This window comes from Carya illinoinensis, chromosome 12 (assembly GCF_018687715.1).
Source record: "Carya illinoinensis cultivar Pawnee chromosome 12, C.illinoinensisPawnee_v1, whole genome shotgun sequence".
Classification (NCBI taxonomy): domain Eukaryota; kingdom Viridiplantae; phylum Streptophyta; class Magnoliopsida; order Fagales; family Juglandaceae; genus Carya; species Carya illinoinensis.
In genome coordinates, this window is record NC_056763.1 from 4,707,501 (window position 1) to 4,719,227 (window position 11,727).

Here is an 11,727-nt window from a genome sequence, read left to right on the forward strand (position 1 = left end):
GAAGAAAGGAAGTGTTTAAAAAAAAAAAAAAAAAAAAAAAAAAAAAAAAAAAAAAAAAAAAAAAAAAAAAAGAAAGAAAGAAAAGAAAAGAAAAAAAAAGAAGTCGCCAAGCGGAATGTGAATTACCTCAAATTTTGTTAAGGGTAGTGTTGGTATTACATCAGTGATTACAGCAATTTTAATGCCACAAGTATGAGCATACTGCCAAGAAAGAGCTATGATTTGAATCATGTGAGTTTCTCTTTTAATGTTCTTTTCACTAAGTATTTTCCCAGTTTGTTTAATCTCCCATATCCAGTTCTTTCTTAACCCTCACCCTGTGGCCTATCATTACAACCTTAATAAAGACCTTTTGATCTTTGATTTTGGTGTTGACTACATTAGTGGAGAGGATTTCTGAAAATTGGACTTATGGGGTTAAGTTTTAAGAGAATTCTTTTGATTTTAGTTGTTCTACTTTTATCTGAGTTTGCAGGTGGTTTGAGGTTAAATTGACTATATCACACACACACTCAAGGTCTTAGCTTTAGGTTGAAGTAAACGCCTAACTCTTGCTTGACAAATTGCAAAATTTTTGATTGATTTTCTTGCTATCTTTGATGTTAAAAGAGTAAGATACTAGAGATGAAATCTAAATTCATAAAAGCTTGGTGAGTGATGATACTTCTCTTTGGGGTCGAGTTAATATTGCCTAAACTATCATTTGTTTTTCTTTTTGTTTGAGGACAAACAAAGTTGTAAGTTTGGGGGTATTTGATGGCTTGCAAAATTTCATATTGCAGATTTTACAAGTTCGCTCGAGCGGAGGCTTTTGGCCGCTCGAGCGAATTCAGGCAGATTCAAACGCTCGACTGCCGCTCGACAGGGAGCTCGAGCGGGTTGCTGAAAAACGAAGATCGCTCGAGCGGAGACATTTGCCGCTCGAGCGAAATCAGGCAGAGTCGAACGCTCGATGTGCGCTCGATAGGACGCTCGAGCGAAATCAGGCAGAGTCGAACGCTCGACGCGCGCTCGACACCCCGCTCGAGCGAACATCGTATTTTGACAGATTTTAGGTTTTCCGCCGTGGGACCATATAAAAGGCCATTCTTCACTCTAGAGCCGCGGTTTTTGACTGGAGAACACTCTTTGGGAGAGAAAAACATAGCTAGAGGGATTCAAATCATTTGTTTTGGAGACGGAATTCCAATTTATTGCACGTACGTTGGATTCATACACGAGCACGGACGGGAGAAAGGCGTTGAATCGTTCCCTTGAGCTTTTGACGACCAGTTGAGGCTGCAAGGAGGATTTTTCAGTGTTTATTTTCTTCTTCCCATCTTCTCAGAACAATTATGGTGAATTCGTTTATGTTGAATTCCAATTCTAGCATGAGCTAAATTTTCTTCTTTCTAGGAAAACGATGTAACCTAATTCCGAACTATGCTTGTTTGTCCATGCTAATTTAATGCTATTCTCTATTTGTTTATCTGATTTATTCTGAGTTTAATGCTTCTAATTAACTGGCCATTGATTAGATGATTATTAATCTTGTGATTTGCTATCGAAAGAGGGAATCATAGGGTAGATCTTGGACATTTCAGCATAGGTAAGTATAGAGATCGAAAGACTTGTATGAACCTGTGTAGTAATTAAATCATTGGTCTTATTGCGTTCTTGATTATTTAATTTGCATACTCTTGTGTGAATTGATAAACTAGAATCACTTCCAATTGACTATCAAAAGAGGCTTTTGGATGAATTAGAGATTTGCTAATAGACAAAAGAGGTTTAAGTTAAATTAGCTGGATGAGAAAAGCATAGTGAAGAATTATGGTGAAATCGATTTCCTAGAAGGTTTCTTCCCCATTGAATTTGATCTTTGAAAGTCAGTTTTATTTTCTTTGCTTATTTATCTTTGAGTTGATCTAAGTTTATTTGCAACTACAAAAACCTTAGCGATTCCTCTAGATAAAATTGAGATTAGTAAAATTTTGGTATTTGGCAAGAGTAAGGTACCAATCCCTGAGGACGATACTCTACTTATTACTTTACTATAAAACTACGATACTGTGCACTTGCAGTTTTGCACCGGTCACCTTACCATTGAGTCGGCCCTGGTAGAGGGTCGTGGATTCGGATGGATTTGCCGAGAAAGTGGCTATGTACTCCATTATGTTCTCCAACGGGTTAGGGCTCCCCTTTTGCAGTCCCATATAGGACGTTCTAAGTTTGCTTGGGTTGACTCTAGCGCAACTCCACCCAAATGCTTGGAGGTACTGAAGTCTGCTTGCATGGTATGGTGCAATGTGTTATGTGACCTGGATGAGGAATACTTAGATCAAACTCTTAGGAAAATTTTCCACACCCACCAAATCCAGCACCATGAGGGCAATTTGTGCATCTTCATGTCTTGCCCCAAGTTTCTGATTGCCCCAGTACAAATGTGTCAAAGACTGGTCGAAGAAGTTCCTTTTCGTCTCAGAGCAAGGTTGAGAATTTCTCCCTTGAGAGGCAATATGTCAGGAGGTTCCCGTTCAAGCAGTTTGGGGGTGTCCTCCTTGAGGACATGGATTTCGCGATAACTTATTTGCCCGGGAGTGGGCCCACATTCAGCAGGTTTATGCCTGGGTAGAGGCACACCAAGATGAACTCTAGAGCGAAGCTTTACTAACTAGGGCAAATGTTGAGCTAACTAGGGCAAACTTTGAGCAGTTTGTGGTGGTGTTGACCAATCAGGATTCGTGGACCACAATTTCTTGAGGCAGTCTTTCGATTCTTGGGGTGAGAAAATGTCTCGCAGTCCAGGGCAAGAAAAGAAAGGAATAGAAGCCACTTTGGATAGGGGTATAACTGGTTTGGTTTGGTCTAGTTTTCTACAATTTTTGAAACTGAACTAGTTACACTGGTTTTACATTTTTAAAAAATCGAGTCCGCATTGATTACCCTCCTAAACTAGTACTTCTAGTTTTACCTGTTCCAGTCCGGTTCGGTTCGATTTTTTGGTTTTTGTATAACTATATTATTATAAGTTATAGTAATTTAATATCGTATTTGTATTACTATATAAAAGTGATTTAATATGTACTAGTATTAATATTAAATCACTAAGTACTAGTATAGTATAGCATTAATATAAATATAATATTACTAGTATTAATATTACTGTATAAAAGTGATTTAATATTAATAAGTTATAGTGATTTAGTATAGTATTAATATCACTAATACTACAGTGATTTAATATAATATTAGTATTAATACATTAGTATACTAATGTATACCAATTAATTAAAACAAAATGTAAATACTATACTAATGTCTATTAGTATTACTAATATATTATATATTTATCAAAAGGATTCAAAGGAATATGTTGAAAATTTATTGGGTCTAAAAATGTAATTAATATATATATTTTATATTAATAACATATGATCAAATAAATGTTCATGTTTAATATTATAATTTTAAATTATAAATTATAATATGATATTATTTCATTTATAATTATATATATTATATATAAAAATTATATAATATTTTATATAATATAAAAAATTAATTATATATATAAACACGAACCTGTCCGGTCCGGTCCAAAAAATTTTAAAACCGGAATTGGATCGATTTTATCCGATTTCTAGAATTATGGGACCGATTTCGGACCGAATTGGTCCAAAATGGTTTGGTTTTTTTGGTTTAAACTTTCACCCCTAGCTCCGGGTTCGCAAAGGGACCCATCAGCTCCCAGCAGCAACTTCGAAAGGCCTGGAGCTTCTTCCCAATTGGGGAGTGCATGTCAGGTGCCTCACACCCCTCCCATTGTCCTGACCAGGGTGTCGACCTTGTCATCACCTTGTAGGGGTGGCGCAGAGAGGGTGGAGGCACATCACAACCCGCCTTCACCAAATAGTGTTCATGTTCTCATGGACAAAGTAGAGGCTGACTTCACGATGGCTATAGGGGTTTGTTGCTCATCTTTGGACCTACAGACTACTACCTCCATTATCGGGTTCCTGCTTCTACCCTACCATAGCTCTAGATGGTGTGGACCAGGAGCTCGACATAGCCTTCTTCATGACTTTTCTGGATCTTATACCCACAGGTTCGGTCATAGTGAGTGAGACTTTTGATGGTGTAGAAGGGATTTCGTCTGCTACTACTTCGGTCGTATCATTGGTAAGGCCCATGGGCAATGGCTACCCCTCCAGTTTCGTCAACTACTGCTTCAATTGTATGCCTACCTCCTACTTGGCCGCTTAGGACTCACCTTGAAGAGATTAATCAGTCGTGGTTCTAGGTGGAGAGGAAGTTTATTCTCCTCCGCTTTGATCTAGTGCTACTTTAGTGGAAAATTCAACCTAAGGGGTGTCGAAGTGAAGGTTCCTATTTTGTGTTGTGATAGCAGTGAGGCCCAAGTCGGAGGCGTGGTGGAGCATCCAACTAGGTAGCAATCGATCCAGTAGTTGTGAGATCTCCAGTCGTGAGGGAGCTTGAAGCCAGGGATAACATAGGTTCTCCCCAGGCTCCCCTTTCGGACCTTGCCAGGCGAGCTAGTTGGACTGGCATAGTTCCTATAAGGGGAAAGGCCGGGTGGTGCAAGGGTGCCTGGAGGCTATCCCTAGGAAAAGTGTTGCCCGGGCTAAAGCTGTCTAGGAGACAGCTGGTCGACTAAGAGGAATCTTGTCCTCGGTATGCATTTTTCCTTTGTGATGTCTGTTGTCTAATGTGCTCTATCCCTTCCATTCTTATGATTTTGCAACTCATGTGTACCAAGGAATTGATCAATTAGCAGCTTGGGTCATGGACGGGCAAGCTGACTTAGAGGAGGAGAGTGCTTGCTTCTGCAACCAGGTCACTTACCTTGAGGACGAATTGGTTGGAAGGGACAAGGAAATAAGCCGCCACTAAAGTGAAGCCCAGGAATCAGAGGGGAGCAACTAGGTCATTTGAGCCAAGCTATCACATCAAGAAGCCAAGTTGGCAAAGCTGAGGGAGCGCTATCAAGCCTATGATGAGGTTTGGTCAAGGGATCAAATAATCCCTTCGAAATTTGGAAGAGCAACGCTCCCGGGATGAAGAGAAGTGGGAGCAGCTGAGGTCGAGGTCGTCAAGAAAGCGATTCTTGGGCAAAGAAACTTAGGTCCCTTAGATTCGAGTTGAGTTTGGCCCAAAATGAGATTGCTATTTGTGAGGCATGGGTGGCTTGCCTAATGGCTAAGCTCGCTGCTTTGCAGAGTGATCTGAAGATTTCCTCACAATTGGCGACAACAAGGTGATTTGCAATAGGGCCTAGGGTCATGGTTACTAGAAGGATTTGGAAAGGATGCAGTGCTTCTTTCTTAAGAATCCCAGGGTCATCCTTATGAAGCTTGATTTGAGGTCCCAATAGCCTGATGGCTCCTTGCTCTAGTTTCTTGCTCCAAACCCCCTTCCCAAATTATTTACGAAAATTTATACATAATTTTTGTTCTTTGCTTCTCACCCTACCTACAGGCGGGGAACTCTGCATCTTGTACTCTATAATGTTGGTGAATGTATGTGACAAATTCTTCCTTGTACACCATGTTGTGCACTTTTCTCTCTTTCCCCTCCCTTTCTCTTTTTTCTTTCCCCACCTAGCACTTGGGCTATGTACTTTGTAATGCTTAGGCTACATAATAAACACATTTCTTGGCATTTCTTAGATGTACAGTTGTTGGCTTGCACATTTCCCATGGGTAGTCACATTAGGGCTAAACTGGACTCTCTTTTTTGGTTTTTTTTTTTTTACCACGACAAGTCCCTCATGTACATGTGTTCCCTCCCTTGAGAGCCAAGGCGTGATCGCTAGGCATCAACCTAAGGAGCTAGTTGGGATATGAAATTGATTGTGTTGGGTGGCGTTTGATCACTGAGCCGCAAGCACGAAGCATTAGCCTAAGGAACCAGGCAGGATATGCAATCAACAACGATGGGTGGTGTTTAGCATGGAGGTGTGAGAGTGGAGCATCACCTTAAGGAACTAGGTAGCATTTGAAATCAACCGCACTGGGTGGCGATGAGAGACGGGGCACTTAGGAGAGGCGTTTCCTCCATTGTCCACCGAGGCGCGAGCACAAAGTTTTGGTCTAAGGAGCCAGGCGAGATCTAAAATTGATCGTATTAGATTGCATTGGATGCTAAAGCAGGAGCACGAAGCATCAGCCTAAGAGGATTTGAAATCGATCATGCTAAGTGGTGAGGAAGGACTGGGACACTTAGAAGAGGTGTTTCCTCCCTTGACTGCCGATGTTTGAGTGTGGAGCATCGATCTAAAGAATAAGGCGGGATCTGAAATTGACGTCACTGAGTGGCATTTGGACACTAAGGCGTGAGGGCAGGGCATTGGCTTAAGAAACCAGGCATGATATGAAATCGACTATGCTGGGTGGCGAGGAGGGAGTGGTGCACTTAGGAGAGGTTTTCCCTCCATTGACAGTCAAGGTTCAAGCACGGAGCATTGACCTGAAAAATTAGGTGGGATCTAAAATAGACCACATTGGGTGGCATTTGGATGCTGAGGTGCAAGCGCAGAGCATTAGCCTAAGAAATCAGATGAGATTGAAATTGACTGCGTTGGGTGGCGATGAGGGACTAGGGCACTTAGGAGAAGTGTTCCCTCCATTGACCATTGAGGTTCCAGCATGGAGCATCGACCTGAAGAACTAGGTAGGATTTGAAATTGACTGCACTGGGTGACGAGGAGGGACATCGAGAAGGGCTTAAGTGTGAATGAGTCCCGTGACATGTTAGTGAAGCATAAACAATGAAATTCTTTCATGAAAAAGTCAATTTAGGGGGTGCATTCCTCTTTCATACAATTCTTATACATAATATTTTTTGAGGTGCTCCATATTCCATGGGCATAGCAATCTTTCCCCTTTGAGTCTTTAAGCCAATACGTTCTGGGTCTCCAGCAAGTTGTAACCACGTATGGCCCTTCCTGCCTCGGTTCGAGGTTTCCTTCTTCTTGGGATGTCACTCATTTTTTTCCGTTTGGATTCAGAAAGAATTTCATCTCATCTTATTATTACATTTTTCTTAAATTTTCATACAAAATATAATAAACAATTCAACTTTTTCAAATCTAAATTCAACTTTTTGAAATCTTAAAACAATAATAATATTAAAAAATAATATTCTAATAATATTTTATTCAACTTTCATCTTTCATATAAAACCATCTTATCTCATCTCTGAATCCAAACTACCTTTCGGGGTTTGACCCATCAGTTGAAGTAATACTTTGATCCTCTTTTCTCGGCCATCATTTTCACCTTCATTTTGTCTCTTCTTTCTGCCACCAAGTTCAGGTTTGCATGCAGGCCTTCTTTGTTTGCTCTTTCTTTGAAATATTGAACTCAAATAGTCGGCATGCCCACCTCCACTAGGATGACTGCCTCGCTCCCGTATACCAACACGTAGGGGGTTTGTCTAGTGGGGGGGTCTTCACCGTGGTGCAATATGTCCACAGGACCCTAGGAAGCTCTTCAACCCACACCCCTTTCTTGGTTGCCAATCTTTTCTCCAAGATTCCCACTAGGGTCTTGTTGGTCGCCTCCACTTGGGTGGGAGGGGGGATCTCGGGGTTGAACTATCTCCCATTGTCTCCGATGATGACACAAGGTATGTATTTATGTATTTATTTATTTATTATTATTTCTTGATCCGTATGTTACAAGAGATGACTCTTTCCTCTGTTTTGGGCTCGTTGTGTGATTTTATCCATCACACTCTTCCCTTTAAAGTCAAAGTTTAAGAGTTTTACCCAAATATTTACAGGGAAAATTAACAAGAACGTAATTTAAATATAAAAAAATAATCAAAAATTAATATTCTTTTATCATAAAGGTCTTAATTTCAATTGTTTTATAACCTTAATGAGTGTGAACTCCGTGATATAAAAGAATAAAATAATATTCTTTCACTGGCAGCTTGAATAAAAAAAATGTCTTATTAAAAAATGGGATAAAAAAATAAAGTAAATTTGTTTATTATTTTAGTTGTCACTGTAGGTAATGAATTGTTTTGTAGGTAACATTTGGCCAGAAGTCTTGGGCACTCCTACTGTGTAATGATCAAGAAAAATAATTAGATCAAATGTATTTATCAAGTATTAAGGACTATTGATCTAATAGATAACTAGAAGAATAACATGAATTAAACTAGTTTTCAAATTTTTTTTAGGACCAATAAAACTTCACAATGACTAGAAGCTCTGAAGAATGATTAGAGGAACTTAAGAGCTTAATTGACCTAATTAGATGACACTGTTTCTTAGTAAGAATTTTTAGAAACTTTTGGCATGTTGGTGTGCCAAGTCACCATCCGGAAACCAAGAGTGTTTACACCTTCCATCCCAAACTACATGCTAGTGGACCCCACACAATACCTAGAACTCGGCCAACACCATACAAGCCACTTTACTTTTCGCTTTTTGAACTGCACACCACCTCTTTTGCCGTCAAGCATACACTTTGTCACTAACCATGATTCACTTGGGAAAGGAGGAAGAGAGTTGGGCGACATCTCCAATACGGAGCCCCTTAGATCGACACTTTCATCTTCCTCAATCTATTATAAAAGAATCTGAAGTATAGTAACTTTAATTTCATTCCCTTTTCTTTAGAAACTAGCTTAGAATCACATGCACTTTATTCCTTTAGCAATCAAAGTGTTCGACATCCAGGCAAACACCGCGGGAGTTAAAAGTGTTCATCACTTTGGTGAGCACTAAGGGAGACAATGTGTTGGTCGTCTCGACAAGCAGCATGAAAGATTATGATGCTCAACACTTTTGCGAGCATCGTGAATGGGGAAATAATGTATTCTCAGTGTGAGCACAATTGATGTGAACCTCAATCGACTCACTTTAAGACCCAACAACAATATTGGAAAACAAACCCAAGAACGCCAAACTCAAGTCTATGGATGGAGAATCTAGACCCGTTGAGAACTCGTTTCAAGAACCTAGATTATATTAAAATCTAGACCCAATGAAATCCCGTCTCAAGAACCCAAATTACAAGGAGGAACGCCACAAAGGTTGTGATTTACCTTTGATAAGTTCAAGAGTTCAATTAAGAACAAGAGGAGAAAACTCACTCATAATGAAAATTCAATAAAAAAATGTCTTACCCCCTCAAATGAGGCTACAAGTGGTTTAAATAAACAATCCCCAAAACTCTAAAGTGAGCCGCGGGTATTGTAGCTTGAACAGTGCCCTGGCTACAGTACTTCTAAAACCCTAGTTCACTTTAATTTATAACTTTCCAAATATGCCCTTGGCCAAAATACAAGGCCTTCCCAAAAACCTAATTCATTAGAAATAAGACATATGTGTGGGCTGACATCCTCAAGCCCACTTATTCTAAACTAATAAGATAAGCTTTTTTAATGAAATAAATAAGTTCATGGTCTTCATTAACAGTAGGCCCAAGTCGTGTCTTCCATAGTTTGGATCAAGTGGATCAAAACTGGTTTTGGCTCTTGCTAGCTTTATCCCAATTGGATTGTACCAATCCTTGCATTGCTTCTTTGATCTTCATGGCTCTTAATCTTATAATTGATCCTTAAGACTTGGTCTACCTTGGGGCCCATCATTCCCCCTCTCCTCAAAAGGATTCGACCTCGAATCTCCACCTGGATCAAAGGGAAAGAGATCAGTAACAATGAAAAGAGCAAACACATGATACATACCTAGAAGATCCACTAGGTATGAAATATCATTAATTTTATCAAGAATTTGGAAATGTCCATCCAAGCTACTTCTGTCATCCACAAACAAAAGTATCAGAGTTAAATGAGTAAGTGGATTAAAATCATAAACAACTTCAAAAGGAGAATATGAAGTAGTAGTATGCAAGGTCCTGTTATATGCAAACTCTTTAAATGGCAAACAATCCTCCCAAGTTTTTAAATTCTTATGAAGAACAGTGCATAAGAGCTGGGTATTAGAAACAATACTCCTAGGTACACCATGAAGTCGCACTATCCCCCCGAAAAATAAGTTAGCTATGTTTGTGGTATCATTAATTTTATAACATGGAATGAAATGTGACATTTTGCTAAATCTATGCACAACCACAAAAATAGAATCTTTACCCCTTTTAGTTGTACGCAGCCCCAAAACAAAGTCCATAGATATGCCTACCAATGGTTTACTAGGAACGGGTAAGGGTGTATACAACCAATGTGGCAAAACCTTAGACTTGGCCTTCCTACATGTAATGCACATGCCACAAATGCAATTGACGTCTCTTTTCATCTTAGGCCAAAAGAAATGTTCATTCAACAATTCAATGAATGGCAAATGATACTCCCACAAACGTTCATGAAACACATCTAAAGTTTTCTTTGTACCAAAATGACCATTCCAATTATATGCAAACTCAATGAATGGTAAGTAGGACTCCCACCAATGGTCATCCAACACATCTAAAATCCTCTTTATATCAAAATTTCCCAACATACCACATCCATGCACAAGCAACTCACGCATAAGACTAGTAGGCACACAAAGTCTTTTCTCTCTAAACAAGTATCAATCTAGTCTATATAAATGAGAAAACGATGCTTTCTTACGTACTCCATACACACTAGCCATGCCATCATCATTAACAAATAAGTTCTTATCATATTCAAGTCTCAATAACTTTGCATCTATAATGATGACAAGGACGTACCTTCTTGCATAAGCATCAACCACAAAATTTTCTTTACCTTGTGTGTACTTAGTTACATAAGGAAATGTCTCAATGAGTTGCACCCACTTGTCATGCATTCTATTCAACTTACAGTGTCCTTTTAAGTGCTTCAAGGACTCATGTTCTTCAAAGAAAGGTCGGGTAGGGATTGTTGCACCTGGCATAAAATCAATGTAATGCTCTATCTCTCTAATAGGTGGCAATCCACTAAACACTCCGCTAGGAATTACGACCTTATATCCCTGCAACAAAGAGATAACAATACTAGGCAAAGATTCATTAAATCTGTTAGTAGTAAAATTCGCCTTAGAATAAAAGCTCACTTCTCTCTTTGTTTTTCTCTCACTTTCTTCACTCCAGCTTTTCTTTTCACTCTCATTTTTCTTTTCACTCTCTTTTTTTCTTTCACTCTCTTTTTCCTTTTCACTCTCTTTTTTCTTTTCACTCTCTCTCTTTGCTTCAGTCTCTTTATTCTTTTCACTCTCTATTTTTTCTTCACTTTCTTTGTTCTTTTCACTCTCTCCTTCTCTTGAGGTTTTGGCTTCACTATTTCTTTTTTGATCAACCTCACTTTTCAACTTCAGTTGGTCTTCATGGACCTGTGTTGGAGTTAAAGGAGCAAGTTTGATTCTTTTTCCATCCTTTTCAAAACTGTACATGTTTCTAAACCCATCATAGATCACTCTCCTATCACACTGCCACGGCCTCCCCAACAAAATATGGCCAGCATGCATAGGCACAACATCACAAAGTACATCATCCTTGTACCTCCCAATTGAAAAAGAAACTAGCACTTGCTTATTTATCCTAACCTCCCCACAATTATTCAACCACTGCAACTTGTATGGTCTAGGGTGTTTCAAAGTAGGTAAATTCAATTTTTCAACTAAAGTAGTGCTAGCAACATTAGTACAACTCCCTCCATCAATAATCATACTACATACCTTGTTGTTGATGTGGCATCTAGTACGAAAAATGTTCTCTCTTTGCTGCTCTATACCATCCATCTTAAATTCTG